Source organism: Cavia porcellus, unplaced genomic scaffold (genome assembly GCF_034190915.1).
Source record: "Cavia porcellus strain 051 isolate PalLab524CR breed Dunkin Hartley unplaced genomic scaffold, mCavPor4.1 scaffold_13, whole genome shotgun sequence".
Lineage (NCBI taxonomy): Eukaryota > Metazoa > Chordata > Mammalia > Rodentia > Caviidae > Cavia > Cavia porcellus.
Genome location: NW_026947496.1, coordinates 90,461 through 106,089, shown reverse-complemented (window position 1 = coordinate 106,089; position 15,629 = coordinate 90,461).

Here is a 15,629-nt window from a genome sequence, read left to right as displayed (position 1 = left end):
AAAAATCTTTGATGATGAAAGGAAAATTATATTCCCATGATGATATATTCAGGCTGTAGAAGTGAACTTCTCATGTTGGCTGTCCTATGTGTGGCCTTCTGCATTGGGAGGTGGATGCAGGACAGGAGATCTTCAAATAAATCTGGTGGAACACAAAATACTGAAAAAAAAATTCAGCCTAAATCCTGTGTATTCCTTTTCTTTGAGAACATATATGGATAATGTATGAAGTTTCAAAAGAGAAAATGTCCTTTGGGTCATGGTTTCAACAATGAAATGGTCACTTCACATAACATTTTGAATTTTGCTTTCACACTTGCTCATGTACCGGGCCTGAGTAAAGCAGAATGCAGAGTAAGCCTCTTCAATAGTTGTGCATTCCATAAGTGGTTTTAAAACCAGGGAACCCCTTTGGACTTAGTGTTTGTATTTTATTGGTTGATTGGTTTTTCAAATTGTTTGTTTTACTATTTTGAACTTTGTGAGTCAGGGAAGCCCTCACTCATAGAGATTCAGACCTCTCCAAAAGCTCTGAAGTTATTCATGTAACAGCTATTACATGTTATAAGTTTCTCCTATTAATACTTGAAAGACAAACAGAGTCTGCTACTTTTCTTCGAAATTCAGTGTTGGGCTAAATTCAGTGTTGGACTTTTTACAAGTCCTTTGAAATGTGTCCTCCTCTAGTCACTGGTCGTGCTGGAATTTACTTTCTTGTGAAGACAGGATTTGAGCAAATTGACACAAGTACAGTTTGCCACTACTCTGGAAACCTGGTTAAATATCGAGTTCCCTAAATGGTGTGTGTTTTACTTTGATCTCTGCTCACACTTAGCTCATCCACTTAGAACCACAGGGCTCCAGGCCATAGCGTTCCAGGCCTAAACAAGAAAATTTCCATTCCGTTTTGGGAGTTCATTCGTCTCTCATAATTACTTTTTCCACAGATGTGTGCTGCAGGAGAGTCCCTGTCCAAATGTGGAGAGGCCCATTTTCATTCACTCACTTTCAGACTTTCTAAGATTTTCAGTTACTAGAGGTTTGCCCAGACTTGCCATTGTCAAGGGACAGTGCACTTCACTTGAAGTTGTGCAGTATTACTTCATGTGTCTCCGTGGAATTTCCACCAATGGGAAACTCTTGCTGTATTCATCTCCAAGTGTTTCTGCATAAGAAAATATAAGTAACAAAGGATGTGGTTTCAAGCCCAATGAGGAAAGGAGGGATTATCTTTATTTCAGTGCAGGTTGACCTTTCAAAGAAACAGTAATTCCTATGAAATAGGAGGTAAAATCTTTTGTAAAGAGACATGGACATGAACGCTGAAGTTTATGTCACTGTTTTTAAAACGCCAAGGGCATTTCAGAAATTCTTGGCTACTAAAGTGCCCCTTTTTTCAAATTTCTCTTAGGTAAGACACTCCAGCTTCGTCAAACCATGGTACTGTTCCTTCCATGTAAAAAACCAAAGCAAAAAAGAAAATAAATTAAAACAAAACCAATCAAATTACATTTGAGAGCACACAATTGCTCAGCAGGCCCACTATTCAAGAAGCTAGAGGTACAGAAGCCTCAGCCTTCAGCCCATGGCCTGAAGTTTTGTCTCTATCATGGCCCCTCAATTCCCTGGCATGTCCACATTAACTCATGAATCTTTACTCATTTCCTCTTCAAATGCACAGTATCCAATATATTTGAACCCTGTTCACCTGGGCTGTAATCATCCAAGGACACAGCAGAGGAAGGGCAGCCACCCCCTTGCCTGGGGCCTTGGAGCTTATCACAATAGAAATGGACACCTGAACAAGGGGAGCCAAAACAAAGAGAGGCATATTCCTAAAGTCTGAAGCACAGAAGCTACCTATAGACCAGTAGTGGGATTTCACAAATTATGTAAGAATCTCTGTGCACATGCTTGGCATGGCCACTCATGCCTATAATCCCAGCAATCTGGGGGCTGAGGTGGATGGATCCTTGGGAGTTCCAGTCCATCTTGGGCTACGAATTTATCTCAAGGCCTCTTTCAACAACTACATAAGATGCTGTTTCCAAGAAGAGGACAACAGAAAACTAGACACACTTGGTCCAGGTCCCTGGGTTCACTTCATGAGTTGTGGAGTCTAAATATTCCATGCCATGAGAAAATACCTGGGATTTTTAGTGAAAGGGGCATTTGCATCCCTTTTCCAAGGGTTTCCCTTTCACCATGTTACATTTGAATTCTGAGAAAACCTGCTGGTGATAAGCTATCTAGCATTATGTTGGTTTAGGTATTGAGCTAGTACCTCATGTTTAGTGTTTAGGGTTATGCTGGAATGGCTGCAGACCTCCTTGAAATAGCGATTGCAGACAAGTGAACCCTGAGGAAGCTGGATAGTTGAAGCAGGCACTCCAAATATTCATGCACTGCAAGGATTCACTTTCATTTTGGGACTCATCTTCTGGTTGCTGGCTTTTAGTGCTAACTGATACTACCATGGTGGCAGTAATCCAGCAGAGACTGCATGTATGGTTTGCAGGTTTGCTTCCCAAGCCACCAGAAACTTGGCAGAACCCAAATCACTGTGGCATTTTCTTTCCTCCCCTGAAACATTTGGCTTTCTGAGTTTGAAAATTGAATAGACTGGGCTAGTCAAGTTTGGACCCCATGTACCACTAACAGAGCTAAAGACAGAGCCAATTACTTCCCTCCACTTGTCAAAATATGTCAAATTTGCTTGATCACCACAACTTCAAAGAAAATTCTGAGGCAACTTAGAGAGGTTAATCAAATACTGCATGATTGGAATGGCTGTGGTTGTATGAGGTGGAAAGCTGCAGAGTTAGGCTGAAACTGTTCACAGAAACCCACAGGCTTGTGGTTGCCAGGCAACCACACTGGGCTGAGACTGGCTGAACATCACTGTGAGGTGGATTTTAGGCTCTAGGTTTGAAAATTTAAAAGAAAGGGGTAGTCAAGTTTGGAACCCATCGACCACAGACAGACCAAAAGGTCTTTCAATTACTTCCCTCCACTTCTCAAAATATGTCAAATTTTCTTGATCACTACAACTGTAAAAAAAATTCTGAGGCAACATAGAGAGGCTAATCAAATACTGCATGATTGGAATGGCTGTGGTTGTATGAGGTGGAAAGCTGCAGAGTTGGGCTGAAACAGTTCACAGAAATCCATAAGCTTGTGGTTGCCAGGAAACCACACTGGGCTGCAATTGACTGAGCACCATTGTTAGCTGGACTTTAGGCTCTAGGACACAAGTGTGCAGTAGGAGACCTGAGTCACAATGCTGGGCGTTGCCATGGAGACCTCAGTGGCACAGAGGACCTTTTAGGGCAAGTTTTAAATAGGATGAATATTCTTGGCCTGGTGTGCCACAATATTCTCTCTGAACGCTTCACTGCTCAGAATTTGTGGATGGAAATGCTTGCCAATCTACACATGGATGTACTTTCAATGGGATATGAAATATGCCAGGGCCTGGCAGATGATCTCTGCCATGTCCTATCATTGAGCATACGCTTTTCCCTTGTCATGTCTGTCATTTGGCTGAGTACTGTTCCCTAAGCTATTCAGTCAAGACTTGCTGGCATCATTCACCTGCAGTATAAGAGCTTTCTGTGAAATTTCTCAGCAGAAATCCTCTGCAAGCACATAGCTTTGGATATGAGAGACAGTGGTGGAAGTTGAATTTCAAGGGCAGATATTTGAAAACAATGAAACAAGCCCCGAATAAGATCTTTACATGTTTCCCAGATGAATATGTTTGGAAATACGGGGGAAGATGGAGATCAAGCCTGAAAAGAGTGCACACCCATTTCAAGGTACAAAAACCAGGGAAAAACATGGGAAAGCAAGAGAGCTGGTTAATCTGATGTAAAAACCTTTGATGATGAAAGGAAAATTATATTCTCATGATGATATACTCAGGCTGTAGAAGTGAACTTCTCATGTTGGTTGTCCTATGTGTGGCCTTCTGCATTGGGCGGTGGATGCAGGACAGGAGATCTTCAAATAAATCTGGTGGAACACAAAATACTGAAAAAAAATTCAGCCTAAATCCTGTGTATTCCTTCCCTTTGAGAACATATATGGATAATGTATGAAGTTTCAAAAGAGAAAATGTCTTTTGGGTCATGGTTTCAACAATGAAATGGTCACTTCACATAACATTTTGAATTTTGCTTTCACACTTGCTCATGTACCGGGCCTGAGTAAAGCAGAATGCAGAGTAAGCCTCTTCATTAGTTGTGCATTCCATAAGTGGTTTTAAAACCAGGGAACCCTTTGGACTTAGTGTTTGTATTTAATTGGTTGATTGGTTTTTCAAATTGTTTCTTTTACTATTTTTAACTTTGTGAGTCAGGGAAGCGCTCACTCATAGTGATTTAGACCTCTCCAAAAGCTCTGAAGTTATGAATGTAACAGCTATTACATGTTATAAGTTTCTCCTATTAATACTTGAAAGACAAACAGACTCTGATACTTTTCATCTAAATTCAGTGTTGGGCTAAATTCAGTGTTGGACTTTTTACAAGTCCTTTGAAATGTGTCCTCCTCTAGTCACTGGTCGAGCTGGAATTTACTTTCTTGTGAAGACAGGATTTGAGCAAATTGACACAAGTACAGTTTGCCACTACTCTGGAAACCTGGTTAAATATCGAGTTCCCTAAATGGTGTGTGTTTTACTTTGATCTCTGCTCACACTTTGCTCATCCAGTTAGAACCACAGGGCTCCAGGCCATAGCGTTCCAGGCCTAAACAAGAAAATTTCCATTCCGTTTTGGGAGTTCATTCGTCTCTCATAATTACTTTTTCCACAGATGTGTGCTTCAGGAGAGGCCCTGTCCAAATGTGGAGAGGCCCATTTTCATTCACTCACTTTCAGACTTTCTAAGATTTTCAGTTACTAGAGGTTTGCCCAGACTTGCCATTGTCAAGGGACAGTGCACTTCACTTGAAGTTGTGCAGTATTACTTCATGTGTCTCTGTGGAATTTCCACCAATGGGAAACTCTTGCTGTATTCATCTCCAAGTGTTTCTGCGTAAGAAAATATAAGTAACAAAGGATGTGGTTTCAAGCCCAATGAGGAAAGGAGGGATTATCTTTCTTTCAGTGCAGGTTGACCTTTCAAAGAAACAGTAATTCCTATGTAATAGGAGGTAAAATCTTTTGTAAAGAGACATGGACATGACCCGCTGAAGTTTATGTCACTGTTTTTAAAATGCCAAGGACATTTCAGAAATTCTTGGCTACTGAAGTGTCCCTTTTTTCAAATTTCTCTTAGGTAAGACACTCCAGCTTCGTCAAACCATGGTACTGTTCCTTCCATGTAAAAAACCAAAGCAAAAAAGAAAATAAATTAAAACCAAAGCCATCAAATTACATTTGAGAGCACACAATTGCTCAGCAGGCCCACTATTCAAGAAGCTAGAGGTACAGAAGCCTCAGCCTTCAGCCCATGGCCTGAAGTTTTGTCTCTATCATGGCCCCTCAATTCCCTGGCATGGCCACATTAACTCATGAATCTTTACTCATTTCCTCTTCAAATGCACAGGATCCAATATATTTGAACCCTGTTCACCTGGGCTGTAATCATCCAAGGACACAACAGAGTAAGGGCAGCCACCCCCTTGCCTGGGGCCTTGGAGCTTATCACAATAGAAATGGACACCTGAACAAGGGGAGCCAAAAAAAGAGAGGCATATTCCTAAAGTCTGAAGCACAGAAGCTACCTATAGACCAGTAGTGGGATTTCACAAATTATGTAAGAATCTCTGTGCACATGCTTGGCATGGCCGCTCATGCCTATAATCCCAGCAATCTGGGGGCTGAGGTGGATGGATCCTTGGGAGTTCCAGTCCATCTTGGGCTACGAATTTATCTCAAGGCCTCTTTCAACAACTACATAAGATGCTGTTTCCAAAAAGAGGACAACAGAAAACTAGACACACTTGGTCCAGGTCCCTGGGTTCACTACATGAGTTGTGGAGTCTAAATATTCCATGCCATGAGAAAATACCTGGGATTTTTAGGGAAAGGGGCATTTGCATCCCTTTTCTAAGGGTTTGCCTTTCACCATGTTACATTTGAATTCTGGCAAAACCTGCTGGTGATAAGCTATCTAGCATTATGTTGGTTTAGGTATTGAGCTACTACCTCATGTTTAGTGTTCAGGTTATGCTGGAATGGCTGCAGACCTCCTTGAAATAGCGATTGCAGACAAGTGAACCCGGAGGAAGCTGGATAGTTGAAGCAGGCACTCCAAATATTCATGCACTGCAAGGATTCACTTTCATTTTGGGACTCATCTTCTGCTTGCTGGCTTTTAGTGCTAACTGATACTACCATGGTGGCAGTAATCCAGCAGAGACTGCATGTATGGTTTGCAGGTTTGCTTCCCAAGCCACCAGAAACTAGGCAGAACCCAAATCATTGTGGCATTTTCTTTCCTCCCCTGAAACATTTGGCTTTCTAAGTTTGAAAATTGAATAGACTATGCTAGTCAAGTTTGGACCCCATGTACCACCAACAGAGCTAAAGACAGAGACAACTACTTCCCTCCACTTGTCAAAATATGTCAAATTTGCTTGATCACCACAACTTCAAAGAAAATTCTGAGTCAACTTAGAGAGGTTAATCAAATACTGCATGATTGGAATGGCTGTGGTTGTATGAGGTGGAAAGCTGCAGAGTTGGGCTGAAACTGTTCACAGAAACCCACAGGCTTGTGCTTGCCAGGCAACCACACTGGGCTGAGACTGGCTGAACATCAGTGTGAGGTGGATTTTAGGCTCTAGGTTTGAAAATTTAAAAGACTGGGGTAGTCAAGTTTGGAACCCATCGACCACAGACAGACCAAAAGGTCTTTCAATTACTTCCCTCCACTTCTCAAAATATGTCAAATTTTCTTGATCACTACAACTGTAAAAAAAATTCTGAGGCAACATAGAGAGGCTAATCAAATACTGCATGATTGGAATGGCTGTGGTTGTATGAGGTGGAAAGCTGCAGAGTTGGGCTGAAACAGGTCACAGAAATCCACAAGCTTGTGGTTGCCAGGAAACCACACTGGGCTGTGATTGGCTGAGCACCATTGTGAGCTGGACTTTAGGCTCTAGGACACAAGTGTGCAGTAGGAGACCTGAGTCACAATGCTGGGCGTTGCCATGGAGACCTCAGTGGCACAGAGGACCTTGTAGTTCAAGATTTAAATAGGATGAATATTCTTGGCCTGGTGTGCCACAATATTCTCTCTGAAGGCTTCACTGCTCAGAATTTGTGGATGGAAATGCTTGCCAATCTACACATGGATGTACTTTCATTGGGATATGAAATATGCCAGGCCTGGCAGATGATCTCTGCCATGTCCTATCATTGAGCATACGCTTTTCCCTTGTCATGTCTGTCATTTGGCTGAGTACTGTTCCCTAAGCTATTCAGTCAAGACTTGCTGGCATCATTCACCTGCAGTATAAGAGCTTTCTGTGAAATTTCTCAGCAGAAATCCTCTGCAAGCACATAGCTTTGGATATGAGAGACAGTGGTGGAAGTTGAATTTCAAGGGCAGATATTTGAAAACGATGAAACAAGCCCCGAATAAGATCTTTACATGTTTCCCAGATGAATATGTTTGGAAATACGGGGGAAGATGGAGATCAAGCCTGAAAAGAGTGCACACCCATTTCAAGGTACAAATACCAGGGAAAAACATGGGAAAGCAAGAGAGCTGGTTAATCTGATGTAAAAATCTTTGATGATGAAAGGAAAATTATATTCTCATGATGATATATTCAGGCTGTAGAAGTGAACTTCTCATGTTGGTTGTCCTATGTGTGTCCTTCTGCATTGGGCGGTGGATGCAGGACAGGAGATCTTCAAATAAATCTGGTGGAACACAAATTACTGAAATAAATTCAGCCTAAATCCTGTGTATTCTTTCCCTTTGAGAACATATATGGATAATGTATGAAGTTTCAAAAGAGAAAATGTCTTTTGGGTCATGGTTTCAACAATGAAATGGTCACTTCACATAACATTTTGAATTTTGCTTTCACACTTGCTCATGTACCGGGCCTGACTAAAGCAGAATGCAGAGTAAGCCTCTTCAATAGTTGTGCATTCCATAAGTGGTTTTAAAACCAGTGAAACCCTTTGGACTTAGTATTTGTATTTAATTTGTTGATTGGTTTTTCAAATTGTTTGTTTTACTATTTTGAACCTTGTGAGTCAGGGAAGACCTCACTCATAGTGATTTAGACCTCTCCAAAAGCTCTGAAGTTATGAATGTAACAGCTATTACAAGTTATAAGTTTCTCCTATTAAAACTTGAAATCAAAAAGGATCTGCTACTTTTCATCTAAATTCAGTATTGGGCTAAATTCAGTGTTGGACTTTTTACAAGTCCTTTGAAATGTGTCCTCCTCTAGTCACTGGTCATGCTGGAATTTACTTTCTTGTGAAGACAGGATTTGAGCAAATTGACACAAGTACAGTTTGCCACTACTCTGGACGCCTGGTTAAATATCGAGTTCCCTAAATTGTGTGTATTTTACTTTGAACTCTGCCCACACTTTGCTCATCCAGTTAGAACCACAGGGCTCCAGGCCATAGCGTTCCAGGCCTAAACACGAAAATTTCCATTCCGTTTTGGGAGTTCATTCGTCTCTCATAATTACTTTTTCCACAAATGTGTGCTTCAGGAGAGGCCGTGTCCAAATGTGGAGAGGCCCATTTTCATTCACTCACTTTCAGACTTTCTAAGATTTTCAGTTACTAGAGGTTTGCCCAGACTTGCCATTGTCAAGGGACAGTGCACTTCACTTGAAGTTGTGCAGTATTACTTCATGTGTCTCCGTGGAATTTCCACCAATGGGAAACTCTTGCTGTATTCATCTCCAAGTGTTTCTGCATAAGAAAATATAAGTAACAAAGGATGTGGTTTCAAGCCCAATGAGGAAAGGAGGGATTATCTTTATTTCAGTGCAGGTTGACCTTTCAAAGAAACAGTAATTCCTATGAAATAGGAGGTAAAATCTTTTGTAAAGAGACATGGACATGAACGCTGAAGTTTATGTCACTGTTTTTAAAACGCCAAGGGCATTTCAGAAATTCTTGGCTACTAAAGTGCCCCTTTTTTCAAATTTCTCTTAGGTAAGACACTCCAGCTTCGTCAAACCATGGTACTGTTCCTTCCATGTAAAAAACCAAAGCAAAAAAGAAAATAAATTAAAACAAAACCAATCAAATTACATTTGAGAGCACACAATTGCTCAGCAGGCCCACTATTCAAGAAGCTAGAGGTACAGAAGCCTCAGCCTTCAGCCCATGGCCTGAAGTTTTGTCTCTATCATGGCCCCTCAATTCCCTGGCATGTCCACATTAACTCATGAATCTTTACTCATTTCCTCTTCAAATGCACAGTATCCAATATATTTGAACCCTGTTCACCTGGGCTGTAATCATCCAAGGACACAGCAGAGGAAGGGCAGCCACCCCCTTGCCTGGGGCCTTGGAGCTTATCACAATAGAAATGGACACCTGAACAAGGGGAGCCAAAACAAAGAGAGGCATATTCCTAAAGTCTGAAGCACAGAAGCTACCTATAGACCAGTAGTGGGATTTCACAAATTATGTAAGAATCTCTGTGCACATGCTTGGCATGGCCACTCATGCCTATAATCCCAGCAATCTGGGGGCTGAGGTGGATGGATCCTTGGGAGTTCCAGTCCATCTTGGGCTACGAATTTATCTCAAGGCCTCTTTCAACAACTACATAAGATGCTGTTTCCAAGAAGAGGACAACAGAAAACTAGACACACTTGGTCCAGGTCCCTGGGTTCACTTCATGAGTTGTGGAGTCTAAATATTCCATGCCATGAGAAAATACCTGGGATTTTTAGTGAAAGGGGCATTTGCATCCCTTTTCCAAGGGTTTCCCTTTCACCATGTTACATTTGAATTCTGAGAAAACCTGCTGGTGATAAGCTATCTAGCATTATGTTGGTTTAGGTATTGAGCTAGTACCTCATGTTTAGTGTTTAGGGTTATGCTGGAATGGCTGCAGACCTCCTTGAAATAGCGATTGCAGACAAGTGAACCCTGAGGAAGCTGGATAGTTGAAGCAGGCACTCCAAATATTCATGCACTGCAAGGATTCACTTTCATTTTGGGACTCATCTTCTGGTTGCTGGCTTTTAGTGCTAACTGATACTACCATGGTGGCAGTAATCCAGCAGAGACTGCATGTATGGTTTGCAGGTTTGCTTCCCAAGCCACCAGAAACTTGGCAGAACCCAAATCACTGTGGCATTTTCTTTCCTCCCCTGAAACATTTGGCTTTCTGAGTTTGAAAATTGAATAGACTGGGCTAGTCAAGTTTGGACCCCATGTACCACTAACAGAGCTAAAGACAGAGCCAATTACTTCCCTCCACTTGTCAAAATATGTCAAATTTGCTTGATCACCACAACTTCAAAGAAAATTCTGAGGCAACTTAGAGAGGTTAATCAAATACTGCATGATTGGAATGGCTGTGGTTGTATGAGGTGGAAAGCTGCAGAGTTAGGCTGAAACTGTTCACAGAAACCCACAGGCTTGTGGTTGCCAGGCAACCACACTGGGCTGAGACTGGCTGAACATCACTGTGAGGTGGATTTTAGGCTCTAGGTTTGAAAATTTAAAAGAAAGGGGTAGTCAAGTTTGGAACCCATCGACCACAGACAGACCAAAAGGTCTTTCAATTACTTCCCTCCACTTCTCAAAATATGTCAAATTTTCTTGATCACTACAACTGTAAAAAAAATTCTGAGGCAACATAGAGAGGCTAATCAAATACTGCATGATTGGAATGGCTGTGGTTGTATGAGGTGGAAAGCTGCAGAGTTGGGCTGAAACAGTTCACAGAAATCCATAAGCTTGTGGTTGCCAGGAAACCACACTGGGCTGCAATTGACTGAGCACCATTGTTAGCTGGACTTTAGGCTCTAGGACACAAGTGTGCAGTAGGAGACCTGAGTCACAATGCTGGGCGTTGCCATGGAGACCTCAGTGGCACAGAGGACCTTTTAGGGCAAGTTTTAAATAGGATGAATATTCTTGGCCTGGTGTGCCACAATATTCTCTCTGAACGCTTCACTGCTCAGAATTTGTGGATGGAAATGCTTGCCAATCTACACATGGATGTACTTTCAATGGGATATGAAATATGCCAGGGCCTGGCAGATGATCTCTGCCATGTCCTATCATTGAGCATACGCTTTTCCCTTGTCATGTCTGTCATTTGGCTGAGTACTGTTCCCTAAGCTATTCAGTCAAGACTTGCTGGCATCATTCACCTGCAGTATAAGAGCTTTCTGTGAAATTTCTCAGCAGAAATCCTCTGCAAGCACATAGCTTTGGATATGAGAGACAGTGGTGGAAGTTGAATTTCAAGGGCAGATATTTGAAAACAATGAAACAAGCCCCGAATAAGATCTTTACATGTTTCCCAGATGAATATGTTTGGAAATACGGGGGAAGATGGAGATCAAGCCTGAAAAGAGTGCACACCCATTTCAAGGTACAAAAACCAGGGAAAAACATGGGAAAGCAAGAGAGCTGGTTAATCTGATGTAAAAACCTTTGATGATGAAAGGAAAATTATATTCTCATGATGATATACTCAGGCTGTAGAAGTGAACTTCTCATGTTGGTTGTCCTATGTGTGGCCTTCTGCATTGGGCGGTGGATGCAGGACAGGAGATCTTCAAATAAATCTGGTGGAACACAAAATACTGAAAAAAAATTCAGCCTAAATCCTGTGTATTCCTTCCCTTTGAGAACATATATGGATAATGTATGAAGTTTCAAAAGAGAAAATGTCTTTTGGGTCATGGTTTCAACAATGAAATGGTCACTTCACATAACATTTTGAATTTTGCTTTCACACTTGCTCATGTACCGGGCCTGAGTAAAGCAGAATGCAGAGTAAGCCTCTTCATTAGTTGTGCATTCCATAAGTGGTTTTAAAACCAGGGAACCCTTTGGACTTAGTGTTTGTATTTAATTGGTTGATTGGTTTTTCAAATTGTTTCTTTTACTATTTTTAACTTTGTGAGTCAGGGAAGCGCTCACTCATAGTGATTTAGACCTCTCCAAAAGCTCTGAAGTTATGAATGTAACAGCTATTACATGTTATAAGTTTCTCCTATTAATACTTGAAAGACAAACAGACTCTGATACTTTTCATCTAAATTCAGTGTTGGGCTAAATTCAGTGTTGGACTTTTTACAAGTCCTTTGAAATGTGTCCTCCTCTAGTCACTGGTCGAGCTGGAATTTACTTTCTTGTGAAGACAGGATTTGAGCAAATTGACACAAGTACAGTTTGCCACTACTCTGGAAACCTGGTTAAATATCGAGTTCCCTAAATGGTGTGTGTTTTACTTTGATCTCTGCTCACACTTTGCTCATCCAGTTAGAACCACAGGGCTCCAGGCCATAGCGTTCCAGGCCTAAACAAGAAAATTTCCATTCCGTTTTGGGAGTTCATTCGTCTCTCATAATTACTTTTTCCACAGATGTGTGCTTCAGGAGAGGCCCTGTCCAAATGTGGAGAGGCCCATTTTCATTCACTCACTTTCAGACTTTCTAAGATTTTCAGTTACTAGAGGTTTGCCCAGACTTGCCATTGTCAAGGGACAGTGCACTTCACTTGAAGTTGTGCAGTATTACTTCATGTGTCTCTGTGGAATTTCCACCAATGGGAAACTCTTGCTGTATTCATCTCCAAGTGTTTCTGCGTAAGAAAATATAAGTAACAAAGGATGTGGTTTCAAGCCCAATGAGGAAAGGAGGGATTATCTTTCTTTCAGTGCAGGTTGACCTTTCAAAGAAACAGTAATTCCTATGTAATAGGAGGTAAAATCTTTTGTAAAGAGACATGGACATGACCCGCTGAAGTTTATGTCACTGTTTTTAAAATGCCAAGGACATTTCAGAAATTCTTGGCTACTGAAGTGTCCCTTTTTTCAAATTTCTCTTAGGTAAGACACTCCAGCTTCGTCAAACCATGGTACTGTTCCTTCCATGTAAAAAACCAAAGCAAAAAAGAAAATAAATTAAAACCAAAGCCATCAAATTACATTTGAGAGCACACAATTGCTCAGCAGGCCCACTATTCAAGAAGCTAGAGGTACAGAAGCCTCAGCCTTCAGCCCATGGCCTGAAGTTTTGTCTCTATCATGGCCCCTCAATTCCCTGGCATGGCCACATTAACTCATGAATCTTTACTCATTTCCTCTTCAAATGCACAGGATCCAATATATTTGAACCCTGTTCACCTGGGCTGTAATCATCCAAGGACACAACAGAGTAAGGGCAGCCACCCCCTTGCCTGGGGCCTTGGAGCTTATCACAATAGAAATGGACACCTGAACAAGGGGAGCCAAAAAAAGAGAGGCATATTCCTAAAGTCTGAAGCACAGAAGCTACCTATAGACCAGTAGTGGGATTTCACAAATTATGTAAGAATCTCTGTGCACATGCTTGGCATGGCCGCTCATGCCTATAATCCCAGCAATCTGGGGGCTGAGGTGGATGGATCCTTGGGAGTTCCAGTCCATCTTGGGCTACGAATTTATCTCAAGGCCTCTTTCAACAACTACATAAGATGCTGTTTCCAAAAAGAGGACAACAGAAAACTAGACACACTTGGTCCAGGTCCCTGGGTTCACTACATGAGTTGTGGAGTCTAAATATTCCATGCCATGAGAAAATACCTGGGATTTTTAGGGAAAGGGGCATTTGCATCCCTTTTCTAAGGGTTTGCCTTTCACCATGTTACATTTGAATTCTGGCAAAACCTGCTGGTGATAAGCTATCTAGCATTATGTTGGTTTAGGTATTGAGCTACTACCTCATGTTTAGTGTTCAGGTTATGCTGGAATGGCTGCAGACCTCCTTGAAATAGCGATTGCAGACAAGTGAACCCGGAGGAAGCTGGATAGTTGAAGCAGGCACTCCAAATATTCATGCACTGCAAGGATTCACTTTCATTTTGGGACTCATCTTCTGCTTGCTGGCTTTTAGTGCTAACTGATACTACCATGGTGGCAGTAATCCAGCAGAGACTGCATGTATGGTTTGCAGGTTTGCTTCCCAAGCCACCAGAAACTAGGCAGAACCCAAATCATTGTGGCATTTTCTTTCCTCCCCTGAAACATTTGGCTTTCTAAGTTTGAAAATTGAATAGACTATGCTAGTCAAGTTTGGACCCCATGTACCACCAACAGAGCTAAAGACAGAGACAACTACTTCCCTCCACTTGTCAAAATATGTCAAATTTGCTTGATCACCACAACTTCAAAGAAAATTCTGAGTCAACTTAGAGAGGTTAATCAAATACTGCATGATTGGAATGGCTGTGGTTGTATGAGGTGGAAAGCTGCAGAGTTGGGCTGAAACTGTTCACAGAAACCCACAGGCTTGTGCTTGCCAGGCAACCACACTGGGCTGAGACTGGCTGAACATCAGTGTGAGGTGGATTTTAGGCTCTAGGTTTGAAAATTTAAAAGACTGGGGTAGTCAAGTTTGGAACCCATCGACCACAGACAGACCAAAAGGTCTTTCAATTACTTCCCTCCACTTCTCAAAATATGTCAAATTTTCTTGATCACTACAACTGTAAAAAAAATTCTGAGGCAACATAGAGAGGCTAATCAAATACTGCATGATTGGAATGGCTGTGGTTGTATGAGGTGGAAAGCTGCAGAGTTGGGCTGAAACAGGTCACAGAAATCCACAAGCTTGTGGTTGCCAGGAAACCACACTGGGCTGTGATTGGCTGAGCACCATTGTGAGCTGGACTTTAGGCTCTAGGACACAAGTGTGCAGTAGGAGACCTGAGTCACAATGCTGGGCGTTGCCATGGAGACCTCAGTGGCACAGAGGACCTTGTAGTTCAAGATTTAAATAGGATGAATATTCTTGGCCTGGTGTGCCACAATATTCTCTCTGAAGGCTTCACTGCTCAGAATTTGTGGATGGAAATGCTTGCCAATCTACACATGGATGTACTTTCATTGGGATATGAAATATGCCAGGCCTGGCAGATGATCTCTGCCATGTCCTATCATTGAGCATACGCTTTTCCCTTGTCATGTCTGTCATTTGGCTGAGTACTGTTCCCTAAGCTATTCAGTCAAGACTTGCTGGCATCATTCACCTGCAGTATAAGAGCTTTCTGTGAAATTTCTCAGCAGAAATCCTCTGCAAGCACATAGCTTTGGATATGAGAGACAGTGGTGGAAGTTGAATTTCAAGGGCAGATATTTGAAAACGATGAAACAAGCCCCGAATAAGATCTTTACATGTTTCCCAGATGAATATGTTTGGAAATACGGGGGAAGATGGAGATCAAGCCTGAAAAGAGTGCACACCCATTTCAAGGTACAAATACCAGGGAAAAACATGGGAAAGCAAGAGAGCTGGTTAATCTGATGTAAAAATCTTTGATGATGAAAGGAAAATTATATTCTCATGATGATATATTCAGGCTGTAGAAGTGAACTTCTCATGTTGGTTGTCCTATGTGTGTCCTTCTGCATTGGGCGGTGGATGCAGGACAGGAGATCTTCAAATAAATCTGGTGGAAC